Source organism: Phacochoerus africanus, chromosome 2 (assembly GCF_016906955.1).
Source record: "Phacochoerus africanus isolate WHEZ1 chromosome 2, ROS_Pafr_v1, whole genome shotgun sequence".
Classification (NCBI taxonomy): Eukaryota; Metazoa; Chordata; class Mammalia; order Artiodactyla; family Suidae; genus Phacochoerus; species Phacochoerus africanus.
This window is the reverse complement of record NC_062545.1, coordinates 234,186,205-234,203,046: the sequence shown is the minus strand read 5'-3', so window position 1 is coordinate 234,203,046 and position 16,842 is coordinate 234,186,205.

Below are 16,842 nucleotides of genomic sequence, written 5' to 3'. Positions count from 1 at the left end.
CTTTAATTTGCATTTATTTGATTACTCATGAGGTTGATCATTTTCATATAGTATTTTTAAAACTTTTGGTGTTTTCTGGTCTTTGACTTTAGCAGGATCTCAATATGTTAGGTGTCTCATCAATATGGAAAGTCAATAACATATTAACTCTTTAAAATCTATTTGTATTTGGATTGTGCTAGATTTTTTACTTATGATCTTTTTTTAAATAATTTGATGAAGGTTGCTATTCTTGTGTTATTAAATTTATCAGTATTTCCTTGATCAGTACCTTTCATTGTTTGTATGCATTATTAGAAAGTTAGTTCATTTTTTTCCCTTGAGTATTTATAAACTGTAGTGCAATTTGGTTGCACTATAAATTTATATATCATCAGCTTGTCCTAACACAATTCTATAAATTTATCCTTCTAAAATGAAAATTCTAAGTCTTGGATTATATAGTTTTTATTTTGTATCCATAGAGCTTGGCATGGTTTGTGGTACATAATAGCTATTCAAGAAATATTTGTTGAATAAATTGAATTGAATTGAATTGAATTGAATTTCAAGTTGAAGTATTTAAATTTGACATTTTCCTATGATCTTAGTTTTAAATAAAAATAGAATAAAGCATCTCCTGATTTATTAATTTGGGAACTTCCAAGTATTATAGAAACATAAGAGTTGTGATCTCTAGCTATTTTTGATCATTCTAAACTCTTCAAGGGTTTAACCTACCCTATTAACCCTAAAACAGCACACTGATCATCAATGCCCATTAAGTAGGGCTTGAGGGTATGGCCTGTGGTCAGAGAATAGTAATTTTCTCTTGTGTGAAGTGACAATTCTACATTAGACATTTCTCCAGAAGCTCTAATTTTCACTCTGATTTTGACCTCTGATCTCCATGCTGTAAGAAGAACAGAACTACTTGACTGAGTTAGTTGAGTTGAACTGATAGATTCAAGCTTTCAAGATCATCACTTCTGGCAGGCAAATTTAATTCGTATTTTAAAACATAGCTCAAATATTTCACCTCCTTATTTCAGCTCTCCTTTCTTCCAGAGAATTAGATGATTCTTTATCTGTGCTCTCATACACATTATTTTAATAGCCAACAAAAGTGAATATTTATGGAATGTTTACCATGTTTCCTCACAGTTATTCAGTAGGACAGACCACAATATCCACTTCAGTGTTTCAGAACATGATACAGGCTTACAAGGATAACTTGCTCACATTTACATTGCTGATATGTATCGATACCAGGATTTGAAACAGGTTCTTTGACATCCAAACTGAGGTTCTTAGCTGCCTCTTAAATCATGCTCTCATACATTACTCTTAAGGACTGGAATGACAACCTATAGGAGTTTGTATTTCTCATGTACGATTCAGTTCCTGGAACTTAATAGGCATTTAACAACAACTTAGAACATTGGAAAATGGAGTAGGATTCTTGGAAGGCCCCCAGTAGGGCCTCTCTGGCTATGTATTTGCTCAGTTTCTGTGATCCATGGCCCTGAAGTGGTTTGGATGTGTGAATGCTGTCTAAACTAACCACAGGTATACACAGAACCATTACTTAATCAGAGACTATTTCACCCAGTGTGACCAGGGGTTAATATTAATTGCTTAAAAGATACTCTCCTGACATACACTGCTGGTAAGAACAGACAAGTGGATTCATTACTAAGTTATTAAGGACAGACTAGCCAAGTGAGTCATATAATCCAGATTATGTTCAGGGCAGGGCGTCTTCAGTTTCCGTCTGCCTTATGTTTCTTGTTTTTAATTTTTACTATTGTTGCCTGCATAAGGATCTCTGACAGGCAAACAGAATTAATGCATCATTTTCTCTTGAATAACAGGTATAACCAAAGGCAGCATTTTCTACCCTTGTTCCTCTTTCAGGGGCAAGATTAACACACACACACAATAAAACTATTGAGCTATTTTAATACCTTCCTGTCATGCATTCAGGACTCTCTGAAGTTATCATCAGCTACTGTTTCATTTAATTCCCCAGCCTTCAGGGTAATGAAAGAAAATTGAAGAGATTAGGAGCTATCTCTTTCCTGTTCAATGCATTTGTGTTGCTGTAAATTGGCACCAACCTTCAATCTCACGGTCAGGGCTCTCCAGGGTCCTCCCACAGATGTGACAGCCCAGTCAGCAAGATAAATGGTGCATACCCTCTGGCAGGACAGATGATTCTTCCCTTCTTGTCTCCACAGTTCTTTTCCCGCACTAGCAAAGAGGAACCCTCTCGCTATCTGATCTCACTGAGTGGCCACCCTGTTACATTGATGTTCTTCAAGTTAATTAAACGATACAGTTTCCTTGATTAATAATTCTATGGCCACTGACAAAAATGACTTCGACACATAGTAAATTAGGATAGAGAAAACCTCCCATCCAGAAAACTGTATTTTTAACATTATATATATTTTTGTTTTTCATCTGTTCTATTAGTGGAAAATTATCTCCTTTGAGGGTAGAGGCAATTGCACCTAGTGAAAATACAAAGATCCTACTAAGACCAATGATCCTACATGAAGAATTTGGAGTTTACATAATTTTCTCATGTCTATATAGCACAGAAAAAACAAAACAAAGCAAAACAAAATCCCAGCAACTCACACTTTACACAAGCAGAGAGAGAAGAGAAAAATAATTACACTTAGAGAGATATTCCTCTTAAAATAAAAGCCTAACATTTATACAAAGTCAGCTCATGATTCAAATTTGTATACATAGGTACTTCATTAAAAAGAAAACTTTCTAAATAATTGATCATGGATAGAAGGGATGATTGATCTTGCTGAGAATCATTTATTAGTTTTCTATGAGGGCTGAAATTCTGGGGGTTTGAAGGTACATGGTAGGCATGTCCTCAAAAAGGTCTTTGATTTTTTTTTTTAGCAACTCCTATTGCAAAGACAGCAGTACTAATAAAAAGATGAGTGTTGCAATTTTCCGTGACACTATATACTTTAACCCTTTAAATGAAAAAGATGAGAATGTTTCAGTAAATGAACTGACCTGTTCTTTGTCCTTCAACCCTTCCAAAGAGAATGAAGCCATAGAAACCACCTGCCAGGAAACCTTGGATGACAACATCCCAAGGTGACAACCAGTACATGCCTGTATCCTACTTGAATGTAGTTTGAGCATGCTATTTTGTAGCAAAAAATTCTTCCATGATTTTATCCAATAACTAAAGAATGAAAACTAATAGGGCATGTGAGACTTCCTATAATGTAAACTCACTCTCCTGTCCTGATCTTATAAACCTATACTATGCTCTTTCCTCTCTCCCAGAACTGTATGCTTCAGTCACACTGGAACCTGGTGATCTTTTTGCTTTATCCTCCTCTCACGTTTTTCCCTCCAATCTCACTGACATTTCTTTATTTAAAAAATCAATCTTTTGCTCATCTGAGATTTTTGGTATTAATTTTAATTTTTAAAAATACTGCACTAAAATATTATTTGTCTTTGCTACCGAGCTTGTTGGCTCCCGCTTACATGTTGAGCCCAATCCATGGTCCTCACCCACCTCACTCTACCCGGGCTCTGTCCCAATCATTAAGCCCCAAATTTCCTTTGACTGAAGGTTTCCAGATTGGAATTCATTTCTCACTCTTCTGCATTTCTAGGTAACTTTATTTAAAAAAAATTTTTTTTTGGTCTTTTGTCTTCTAGGGCCACACCCATGGCATATGGAGTTTCCCAGCCTAGGGGTCTAATTGGAGCCACTGCTGCCAGCTTACGCCACAGCCACAGCAATGCCAGATCCGAGCCGCATCTGTGACCTATACCACAGCTCATGGCAACGCCAGATCATTAACCCTCTGAGCGAGGCAAGGGATCGAACCTGCAACATCATGGTTCCTAGTCGGATTTGTTTCTGTTGTGCCAGGACGGGAATTCCAAGGTAATTTAATATTTACTTCCTGGCATTTGTAACAGGATGCAGTTCCTTTATCACTGAACTTTTCCTGATTTTTGTACCCAGTGCACCCTCCATATTTTTTGAACCAGTCATCCCCTGAAAGTGCTTCCAGAGAGGGTCTATTTGAGAGAAACCACCTCAACCAGCACAACCCTCTTATCCCCTCTCCAGCCTTGATGGGAGAGGAGAAAGTTGTCTCTGGGGGAGCACAGTTTGGAAAGAGGGTCTCTCCCTCTCACTTTTCTATATATATTTCAAGTGCCTGTGTCCTTCTTTTCCTCTGAGTTGAAGATTAATAATTGTTTCTTGCCAGAAAACTGTAAAAATTAGTGAATCATTAGAACTCTTAATGACTCTAGAAGGAGTACAGAGTCAGGAGAGAGAGGGCAGAGCCACGAGAGTGGTACCAGTGGGGCATCCTGCAGAGGCACCTGCTGTCTTGGGGATCAGGCCTCAGTGTTGCTGCTGTCTGGGTTGAAGACTCTGGTTGGTGTGAATGCTACCCCCAGTGCTTCAGTGGGCTGCCTTCTGGGCAAAGCAATCTTGGGAGCAAAAGTGTATAGAATGGGCCATGTGTGGGATCATGAGAGACACAATGAAGAGGTCATTCTGGAAACCCACTTCAGGGGGTTGTGCAGTAGGAGGTCTGCATGGGCCCATCTGAGTATGAGTAAATGAGCCTCAGAGTTGATCCAGACACTGGACACCTGGTACAGAGTGGCAGGTTCCCAGAAGAGGGAGGTGAGGAGTGAGAGACTCCCACCCCCCACATCTACCTGGACCTGGGAGACACCTATGAAACCGGTCCTCCATGGACAAGGAGGGCAGGACATAAATCAAGAGTGAGATGTAGGTTTAGGAAGACCAAATCCTGAAGAACCAGTGTAAAATTATTCTAATACCCCAAAGAGACGAAAAGTCTATGGACCTGAACTGCATTTTCGTTCAAAGAACAGATTATCCTGCAGGGCAGGGGGCTTAGGGGAGCAGCACTGGATATTATTTATTGGGAAAAATAGGACCACTTTAAAGTTGAGGCCCTCAATAATGCAGTCACATATGTCCTCATTAGCAGGTGAAAATGGAGATTTGCTATCTCTATATTGGAAATTGCACCAGAGCAGTGCACTGTGATGAAAAGCAGGTATGGGGGTTTAGAACAAGCCTTGCACATGCAGCAGGAAGAGCTTATCTGAAGTCATCTCTCTTCCTCAAGGGAATTAACTGACCTATAACATATTTATCTTTCTCTTCCCTCACTGCTGGCCTTGATCTTCTATTTTAATTTTAATTTTCAGTAGTCCTGATATCTAATTATTTACCTATTTCCTTTTACTGTAAGATAAAAAAGAAGACAAAGGTATCAGAAGATGTTGAAAGATCATTTTCTCCAAATTACTGCAAATCCTTTATAAAATGGAGCAGGTTATATACACCATATACAGACAACAATAGCAACAACAAAGGTGAAATTCTACCCTGTGCCTTTGTATAAGTCACCTAATTCTTCGTATTCCAGTTTTCTCTGCTGTTCAGGACAGGTGATAATTGTATATGAAGCTCTCAGATTGTTAAGAAGTTTAAGTAAGATGAAGGGAAAAGTTTAAAAAACCATCAAACACAATTCAAACATAACATATTATTATTCTTTTAATAAGTATTTGTTGAGTCATATTGCACAGGGATCAAGAGATGGAGTTAATAAAAACATAAATCACATGATGTTGCCATGGTGTAGGCACAGTGGTAAATAGTAACATTGGAGAAATCATTTGTACTTAATGTTCTGGAAAGCAAATCACAGCCAATATCACCAAAGACACTTTGAGATCTTTGAGGTGATCTGGCCAAGTTTTTAAACTGCCTCCTCTCGAGTTCACTTTCCAGAGGTGTTACTTTAGAGGCTGATAAAGTGGGAAAGGTGAGGTTCAGTTCTCTGGATTCTGACCCCAGCCCTACTGTGAGAGGGGCCTTAATTAGTGTTAATTATCTGGTTGAAGTCCTGGTAAGATTTCCCTTGAAGTAATGTTCAGCCCTTGCTCTGCATGCCAAAATTCAGAGGCTGCTGAGATTTGCCCATGACCATGAATTTAACCCTGGGAATATTAGACCTTGAGCCAGTTCTCCTGTCCATGCACAACTCTTCACATCATATACCACTCTCCAGACTCATATTTGGAGCTCTTGGCTACAAAGCAACCTTTGGTCACACAAGATAGGTGCTGAAATGTTCCTCCAGGCTCTTTGGCAAAAACAGGACACTTAAGAGGAAGCATATTAACATTTTAAATTAAATATAACATGGGTATGAAAGGTAAGAATTTGGAGCAGCTCCTCATGGGAGCAGTGCCTTAAGAACCTGGGGGCGCAAGTGGAATTACATCAATTTCATACATACATACACGTATTTTCCTCAGACTCAGTTCTGGATGGCTGCCATTAACAACCAAGACAAATAAGATTTGCCAAAATTAATAGAATGTAACATGAATTGTTTGATTCAGTCACTTTAGCTGCCAAATACTTCTTTAGGGTCTTGGGTTAACACAAATGTGGAGAGGCTTATAGAGGGAGGGATATGTATAATAATAAAGTGACCAAGAAATAGCCCTGATTCATGACTCTGGCCTTCAAGAATTATGTCCAGGAAATACTCTTACTTGTTGTTAAAGATAAACCCACTCAACATGCCATATGAGTCAGATTCCTTTTCTGATCTGCATTCATAGTGATCTTCCTCTTAAGGCAAGTCTGACACTATGATGATCAAACCTGACATGTTCAATGGGTTCTACTTCTTCCCTTTGAGATAATATCAAAATTTGCAGTCAGCTTACAAAGCTCAAAGATTTGACTCCAGACCACCTTCATGGGATCATATGGTGACCAACTTTTGCTCTGGCCCTGTGGTATGAATTGAGCTCCATTTTCAGAGCTTGGAACACTCCATGCTCTCACACCTTGGGCTTCCTCACACTGATTCTTTGGCCTAGAAATTCTCTCTCTTGATTGTGCAATTCCTAGTCATTCTTCAGGTCGCAGACAAACACTTCCTAAAGGGGATTTCCCTTCCCTCTAGTCTAGGCTATGACTTTGTGTTATCCCCATCACTCTTTACACATGACATGAATACTTCCCTGTGGGAACTTGTGTGATTGGGAAATTAATTCCCCCTTACAACCACAGATACTTTCTAAGTGGTTGGGTCCTACTCAAACAAAAACCCTCTTGGTTCTGTAGAGGAGTACCTTGTTGAGTTTGTACAATCAAAATTGGGGCTGGAGCTCTGCTAGATTTAGGACACAGAATGACTTGACTTATTCAGTATAAAAAATAAAGAGAGGTTTTTGTTTTGCTTTTTTCTTCTTTACTGAGCACCTACTATGTGCCAGGCCTGGTCTAAGGTTATTTTATGTATTAACTCAATATTTTCACAGTAGTGCTCATGGAGGTACCATTCCTACCCCTATTATATAGTAAAGAAATATCTTTCCTAAGGTTTCACATGTAATAGGTGGTATAGCTGGAATATGTTATTGACAGGGAAGGGGAACAGGTGTGATAGAAGTGGCCACGGATAGGCAGAGAGAAAGTGATATTCGAAAGCCACACAGCATGGGAGGAGGAGGGCCAAGAGGAATCTGTTAAGACGTAAAGGGGTTATATATTAAGAAGTGTGATATCTATCTAAACATTGAGCCTATTTATTTATTCGCCAGCAGTTTTTACTGAGCATCTACTATATTCTAGGGACTGTTCTCAGACCTGCTTTTGAAGGTGGGGCAGGGAGCCTTGCTCATATGACAATTAGATAGAAATCTGGAGAAAGTAAGGGAACAAGTCACACATATCTGGGGAAAGGAGCCAGTCAGAGGGAAAGGACGACACAAATACCCTCAGCGGGGAGTGTGCCTGTTGTTTCCAAGGAAACTTCTAGAAGCCACTGGGTCTGGAGAAGAGTGGCAAGTGTAAGAATGTTGGAGATGAGGTGAGCAAGGAAGTGAGAATTGTGAACAGGTAGCCCTGTGGGCCTGTATTCTGAGTGAGAGAGCAAAGTGTTTGGAAGATTTTGAGCAGACTAAGACTTGATCTAAATCATATTCTAAAAGAATCACTCTGGGTGAATACTCTGGAGTAAGCAGGAGACCAATTAGGAAGCTGTTGCAATAATCAAACTAGAGATGATGGCGACTTAGAGGTGGTGAGAATGGCCAGATTCCAAATATATTTGGAAGATGGAGTTGTCAGGTTTACTGTGATGTTTTTATCCATCTCTCAAAACTGCCATTAAGTTTTGCTCATTCACTAAAGCAGTGCTATGAATTATTGTTGTTGTTGTTGTGTGTGAACTAAAGAAGAGGGCTGAGTCTCAGTTTTAGTGAAAATGTGATACTGACAGTGAAAATTTCCTAAACTAAACTAATTCAGTAGAAGTAGATGCTTAGAGTCAGACGAGGAATAAGAACATCAATTCCTTGGAAATTTTCACACTCCTGGGGAGGATAATGGGCTTTCCAAAATATAGGGAATGGGATTCAATGAATACTTAAACAACTCCAGCCAAAATCTAGAGTAGACTACTCTTATTTCCACATCGCCCACTATACTGAACCTCATGCAGACTGGGCTTGGTTTGAACTTCTATTATCTGTCATTGTGCACCTAGGAGAGGCTAAAGTAGATGCTCAATAATTCCCTGGAGGAAGAAAATGAATACCTTCCATGTCCAGGCTAGACTAGTGTTGTTCCAAAGTCCCTGTTCATGCTAGAAGTTCAGAATTTTAGCTAGAACTAAAACTCAGAAACCTATGGAAGTCATTCAGGTGAGTATTTTTCGATCATCATCACAGCAGCAGCAGCCAACACTTCCTTTGTCTACATTTTGTGAGAGGCGTCTATGGCAAAGAGGGATGCCAACAGAGGGACAGAAACTTCAAAATGGTGGGGAGCACCCTAGACCATGTCGCAGCAATACAAGGGGAGTTCCTTGTTCTTCCAAAACTACATTGGGTGTACTTGAGCAAGTATTTTACTCTCCAAGTTTAAGCACTAAAGGGCAGTTGGTTATAAAAATTAGAGGTGTGTGAACATGAAGACCCTATGAATTAAGTGAGATCATGTTCATAAATAGTTTTTTTTTTTTAAAAAAAAACGTTAAAGCACAGTGCACATGTATATTATAATTGAGATTTCAACATCTTTGGTGACTATATAGAGACTAATAGAATGCATTTGATGGACCTAGGTGCTGGAATAAAGAATAAATGCTTTAAAGAGGCATAAAAGTGCTCATTTTTCTGTCCTGGGCAGTCTAATTGTACTGGTCCTTGTCTTCATGCTCCTGTGTTCCTCTGTAAGAGCTACAGGTAGGTGCCAGGCAGGACCAGAGAGTCCACAATTCATTCTTAGCTTTTCATTTGCTCCCTTCTGGACTGAAGGCATATTATGGAATTACTGTAAGCCAACGAGTCTCCATCTGCAAATGAGGGATAAAATTTGCCAGCTGTCTCCTAACCTCCCTGGGAGGAACTGGGGTTTAATAAGATAATGAACATTATTCTTTCCGTATGCACTCCACACCGCTGGCTCCCCTGGCCTTCAAAAGGCTCTCCATAGGCATAAATGCAAATTCTCTAAAACAAAATCAGACGGTCAGAAGGCAAGCCACAGAGACTCATGCCAATGACTATTCATCACAAATTAATATTAATATCCATTTGTTAATGTTTTCTATTAGTGATGGTACAATTAATCAAGAACAATATGTCACTAGGCAGCACCAGCTGTAGATGGATAATTAGGATGTAGGTGGCTTGCTTTCAGTGGCCACCACATCACCTCTTCTGGCCCTTTCAAAATGCCCCATCCCTTCTATTGCTTCTTTCTTTGATCATCAGATCTAATAAATGAATCCACATAAAGTTATTGGGAAAGCACAATGATATTTCAGAGTAAAAAGAGGAGCTGAAATTTGAAAGAGATGGTTGGAAGAGGATAATGCTTGAAATAAAATCAAATGGCTGTCATAATAATGATAATGAAAAGAATAACAGCAACAACATTGACTCTTATTCATACAGTGCTAAATGTGTAAGGCACTGCAAATGATGAAGACTTTCAGAAATGGCCCATGATTTCAGAAGCTGATATTTTCCTTGGGCTGAGCAAGAATAAGCCTACAAAAGTGGGACGACAACATTACAAATAACAGCACAGACATCAAACCATAGCAGGGGTTTTCACAAGAGTGAGCAGACTCCTGGCTTAGATCAGCTGAGTCTGAATAAAATCTGCCATCCATGATCCTTGATATCTTAGCCAAGTCATGTAGCCTCTGTGTGCCACAGTTTCCTTATCTGAAAGATAAAGGGAACGATAATCCCACAGGGCTTCTGGGAAGATTTTATGAAATGTTACAGTATTATGAAATAACACTGCCTCTGGTATATACTAATAATGCCTTTTGATGCATTATTAATTGCAAAACCCACCATTGGAGCACAGTGGCAGTTCAGAAGAGGGAGTCAGTCAATACCATGGAGAAGGGGGAATCTGAGCTGGGTGTAACCCATGAATCATCCTTGGAAATGCATAGAGTTTTCTAGATGGGACCATGTGGTATGATATGAGTAGTGGGAGTGAGGTGCAGAATATCACACTCAGAAACCAAACCTAAAGGGACCTGAACTCTTGGTGCCTTTGGAAGATGAAACTGGTAACTCTCTGTGGAGGACCAGAATGAGGAGAGATTGGTGGCAGCAAGTGAAGTTAGGCATCAATGAGAAAGAAATTTGGGGTCCCAAGGAACTCTTGAAATCTTCTTATACATAAAAATTTTCCTTTCGATAGGTTTCCTTCCCATCCTAAGAGCTAAATATGAAGAGAAATTCCAATGACTTCACCAGATCACATGGCTAATGAGGTGCAGAGTTAGTAGGAGAATCACTTGGTGGAAGTGCTAGAAGAACTTCTAAGAGAGAAGTTGCATAGCTGGTGCACATGCTCGATGATAGTGAAAATTGGACATGTGTTACTTAAAGTCAAAAATGTCCCTTGTGAGCTACAGACTTTCTTCTCGCACGTTAAATTGAACATTTGCAGTTTGGCGGGATTTGCCAGTTCTCCCCTGAATATTCTGCCATCAACCTTTAGGGTGGAATTAGTAGCACTTTAATTTCCTGATAACACCTAAATTAGGGTAGGAGTTCTAAATATTTTATTAATAATGTACACTCTAATTAATAGAAATTACTTTGCTAGCATGTATTATTAAAGGATGTGTTCCAACATGCCTTTTTATGTTTTCCAATTTACATGCTTAGAAAAGTGGTTGCTGTTACCTGAACTTCCTCTTGTTCAAATCTGTGCAATGTATGGTAGGGAAACTCTTTACTCTGGAATGGAGAAAAAAGCCTCTCTCAGTTTTTTTTTCCTTGCTTTTGAAGTGATTTTTTTTTTGTTAAAATAAGTTCTGCTCTAGATATGATTGAAGTCAGACACTTTGGACCTAGAATTTTATTCTTGCAATGACTAGGTTTTTGTTTTTTTTTTGTTTTTCTTTTTAGGGCTGCACCTGTGGCATATGGAAGTTCCTGGGCTAGGGGTTGAATCAGAGCTTCAGCTTCTGGCCTACACCACAGACACAGCAACACCAGATTCAAGCTGCCTCTGTGACCTATATTGAAGCTTGTAGCAACTTGGGATCCTTAATCTACTGAGCAAGGCCAGGGATGGAACCTGCATCCTCACAGACACTGTGCCAGTTCTTAATCTGCTGAGCCACAGTGGGAACTCCATAATGACAAATTCTTTACACTTTAAGTTTGTGGCCAACTCTTCAAATACGAGGGGGAAAATTGGAACTCTCAGTCTGATTTGATTTTTTTTTCTTTAATAAATAGGATGCCTACTATTTTGTGTTTTCCCAAATGGAAAGTCTTCTCTTTGAGTCCAAAATTCTTGATGTAGCTTTTTTAAAATGTGAAATTAGCTCCAGTTTTAACCTGGTGGGAGGTAAGTTGAAGAAGCAGGGAACCTTCAGAGATCCACAGGAGTGGTTTCAAAGCATGGACTCTGTGGCTAGTCAGTGAAGTTTAAACTCAGATCTTGACCCTTCCTCAGGGTGAGGCAGAGACCACAGTACTCAGCCTCTGTCTCTTCATTTCACCTGTAAAATGGGGATGGCCATGCCACCTGCTCACAGGGTTATCTTGAGGATTGAAAGAGTTGCTAGGTGTGGAGAAAGTAGATTGAAGCTTAACACAAAGTAAAGACTCAGAAATCCTATCAACATCTACTTCTTAGGTGCCCCTTTTCCTACTTTCATTCCCAGCTCAGAGAAACCATATCCCGTTGTGGGGTCACATTGAGGCTAGGTCATAGCCTCATTTTTCCAATTGACTTTCCATTTAATATACATCAAATGTCTGGACAGACCTGCCAGACGGTCAGAATTGGTGGTAAAGGGCTCAGGTTTTTCCGAGAGTTGGGCAAGAACTGAGCAAAGTGAAGACGTGCAGCACTTTCTGTCCTACAAGGTTTAGAGATGAGAGACCACACTGCACCAGCTTCTGTTTTTTTAAATTAATTTGTCTGTCTATCTATCTATCTATCTGTCTATCTATCTATCTATGTATCATTTATGGCCATGCCTGTGGCATATGGAAGTTTCTGGGCTAGGGATCAAAACTGCACCACAGCAGCAGCCTAAGCTACTGCAGTGACAATACCAGGTCTGTAACCCACTGCACTACTAGAAAAGTCCACCAGCTTCTGTTTTATTAATAGGCAATCTAGCTTTCAAAAGTAATGACCCCAATCTATGGAGATTCTATGCTGTTTTAGACTCCACAGATCTCAACTGGCTGACCAAGCTGTGACACCCTGATGCCTTCACCCTCCCTGTCCTATATCCAGACATTCAGCAGATTCCAATCCTAGTAACTGTCTGTTCCCCTGGTCCAGTCGAATTTGAGGTGCTATAAGAGAGATTAGATTGGATGCATATCATTATATGTTCTCTAAGAATTAGCAGAGGCCTTCATTCTCTTTTGTGTTTCTTTTTATTCCCCAAAGAATGTTTTGAATTCCAAGGCCAAGGCTTCTCAGTAGCTCTCTGGTATCATGGGACTGAGATGGATTTCTCTCAGGAGACCTGAGGAGGCCATCAGTGCAATTTATTTCCATCTCAGTGCTCAGTAATGGATGTGACCTTGTGTCTCACAGGGCTCTCCTAATACTAGGGCCCTGGATGTGAAGAGTTAAAACATTCCACTCACCCTCTGTGGAGAGATGTAGATACCTTGACATTCATAGGCACAGTTCCCAACCTAATCCTCTCTAAATCAGATTAGCCATCCCATCACTGACAGTTCACTGACGAGTGCATTCCTCAAAGAGAGTCTCATCTGAGATGCAGAGAACCCGCTGCAGTTTTATAGTATCAGAGTAGTAATTCACGCCCTGAGTAATAAAGAAACTCATTAAATGTAGAAGCTTGGCTCTTGCTTTGTACTCAGACCTCCCAGCAGTTTAACTTATGCATAATGAGTCTAAATACTTTCAGGGATAATATAAAAATTATCTACTATTCCTTCATATCTAAAATTGTGCATTTGTTTCCTTTCACTACATTGCTAACATAACTAGGAAACAATATATTACCCTAATTACATGTTATTTATTAGAAAGGAAGCAAATAAGTCATTTGGAGACAAATCCCTATAGTTATTCATGGAACTGCTCTAGATGACAAAGATAGAGTAAAGCCAGCAGTCTTTCATTATATTTATTACACACTTTTTGTGCTAATGAACAATCACAGGCTTCACTGAAATAACGGTCTCAGCTCCAAGTTGTACAGAATGCTACATGGGCCTTATTTATCAAGAGCAAGTCAGGGCTTTGTTTGTCCTTTGTGTCTTTAATTTCCATTGAAGGAAGAGGGTGGAAGACAAACAAAAGTGACTTGGGGGATTTTAATAAATAAGTGGACACTAGTTAGCAGATTAAAAAAAAAAGTCTTCCTGCAACCTTCAGCAGCAGTTCACTCATGAAAGAAAATGATCACTTACTATCCCATATGAGTAAAGTCATTGCTTTCCTCCAGGAAACAGGAATATATACATACACATAATACACCTAATGTTTTGAAATTCTGATGAAAAAGTTTCTAAGATTTCACTGAGATACTTTGTATATTTTTTTGCTAATCCTTTAAATTAGGGCAAAACCAACAAATATAATTCCTAGTTTTATGGTGGAAGACAAAAATGTATTTTTAGAAAATTCAACCAGAAAGAAGATGGAGATATTATTTTAGCTCAATTTTAAAAAATGGTATAAACAAGTGAAACAGAGCTACACTGCACATATTTTTAGCATGGCCCCTGCTGCCTCTTGGGCAGAAGAAAATCTTCAACATGAAGGCCAGGGACAAACCATTTTGTACACATGTGTTTTTTGTGTTTTTAAGCAAGCCATCCAACGTTGTGGTAGCTGCAAGAGGAAAAACGTTTTTAGCTCCCTTCTTTCAGAATAATTGAGCCAGTATGTTTGCACTTAGAAATGTTGCCTCATGGATAGTACTAGAACTGTATTTGAGGATTAAACCACAGATAACAAAGGAGTGCAGGAAAATCTAGGAGGGAAGGAAGCCAAGAAAGTCAGCTGGGACCATGGTTTCTTTTGAATTAGAAGTTACCCTTCAGTTGCTTTTTATTCAAACATTTGTCTAGCTCCTCTTCAGAGCTGTTTAGCGTACTCTTTCCCGCACAGGAATATACAGTAAGATTTCCCATCCCAGATCAGACCGTTGGTGCATGTAGCTGGTATGCTAACATTGGCAACCTTCCAGTAATGAGGCATCAGCAAGGCAAACCAACAACAGAGCATGTTGCCAATTATTCTAGGATGTGAACAGGGTTCCGCTTGAGGGTGGTGCAGGCAGTGGGGAGGGAAGGAGATGAGGGGAGGTGGGTGGAGTGAACAGTTTAGGGCTGGGCATAAAATTCTGCTGTTTAACAACAGACTACCCATTCCTTTTCTAAAATCCCCTCTAAGCTTTTCATGGAGACCAATATATATTTTGGAAAACCTGTCTCTGAATTGTGAGCAGTGAGAGGGTGCAAACCCTGGTTAGTTTTGTAAAACCCTGCTAAATATTTTCTATTTCTTTCCTCTCTGGTCTCTGGGCAACATGTTTTAGAGTCTAGGGAGGTGAGCTACATGTAAGTAAGGCCACCTAGCTTGTTTAAATCCTATTCACACATGTTATCCTGCAGTAATTTTAAATAGCAATACTCCTTTATTCTTAAGAGTGTCCTAGTTTGGACAATTGATCATATGGTAATCCTAGCTATATAATTATATGGTCATCCTAGCTATATAATCTTGAACTCAGCTTCAGGCAAGTGAGCACACAAGGGAGCTTCCTAATTATGTGTTAGGCTCCTAGAATACCCCTATTTACTCCATAACAGTTATGAAGTATTTTAAATAAATATCCCAGGTCTGATCTACTATAATTAACTGGTTTTTTGTTTTTTGGAGGTAAATTCTAAGAATGCAACTTTCAAAGACATTAGGAACTTGTTATCTTTCAGAGTAACCAGGCCAGAACAGCCAGAATAATAAGCCTGGTCTGTGTGTGATGTATTTGCAGAAATAACTTGATCATGGTTGCTTTCTCTTTGCTTTATTGTATTTTTAATGTTTGAGCAATGCCAAGGATACATTCAAGATCACAGGTCCATGATGGGAAAAATGGATGCAACACCTGCTGTGCCTTTTGTTTGTCCTATACATACATCCAAAGTATATAAATCTTAACAGCTATTATAAAGCAAGGGATCCACTAGGGCCAATCTCAGAATTCTGGACTTGCTCAAGAGTCTGACATACTGGTATGAAGGGGGTTATTTAGAGGGAAATGCACATGGGTCTATACCTACTCTTCCTGATACCCATATTCTAGGTGAATTCTTTCTTTCCGAACCAAATTTAGGTTACCTTATTATTTCTGAGTTTCATTTCTTGTTCTGCCATCAAACATAGTTGGGATTTCTAAGCCATAGAATTATCACATAGGAGAAACTCAAAAGGAAATTTAATTTGGTCTGTGAAAGATAATTCTTGGTAGATTTTAACTGGTATAAATTCATCAGTCAGAGTTAGGGCAAAAGTCTCATGATCAAATGCCAATGAGGGTCAAACAGATAATATAAAAAAAGATAACAAGGCCAAGTCAAACACATAGTCCTTTTGTCATGACTTATTTTCTGCTTTCAAGCCTCTGTTTACAAAAATAAGAGTACAGAAAAAAATTACTTACAGGTTATGTTTATTTTTAGAAAACAGAACTCACAGTAAGTAGAAGTTAACAGGGGATCCCTCTTTTAGGGAGAAGAGACACTACAGTGGGTTCTTTGGAGAAATGGAGACTCCGTGACCCACCCAAAGGGGGCGCCAGACTCAACTTCAGCTGTTAAGCTGTGGAAAAGGGGTCCTTTGTGATGAAATTTAATTTTTCCAGGAGAACTAAAAGCCTTATTTCCATGTGAATAAGCTGCATATAACTGGGGCTGAAGTTGTTTTCTCCACTTCTCAGGGCCTTTTCAGGACCACCATTTGCCTGACTTCCTTGACCCTCACTCTCCTCCAAATGTATTCTGTCCAAGCACAAGCCAGAGAACTATCATATTCACAGCTCCCTTTTGCTGGTCAGTGCCTTCATTCACTGAAGAAAGACACTGGCTCATAGCCTAGTGTCTGACTTACCACTGTACACATGCAGCATTTTGGGAAGTCAAATACTGATGTAGATGGTCCACCCAACACCCTTGTTCGCACTTCCTTGGACTTCTCAAATTACATATTACTTCCACTCCACCATAGTTACCTAC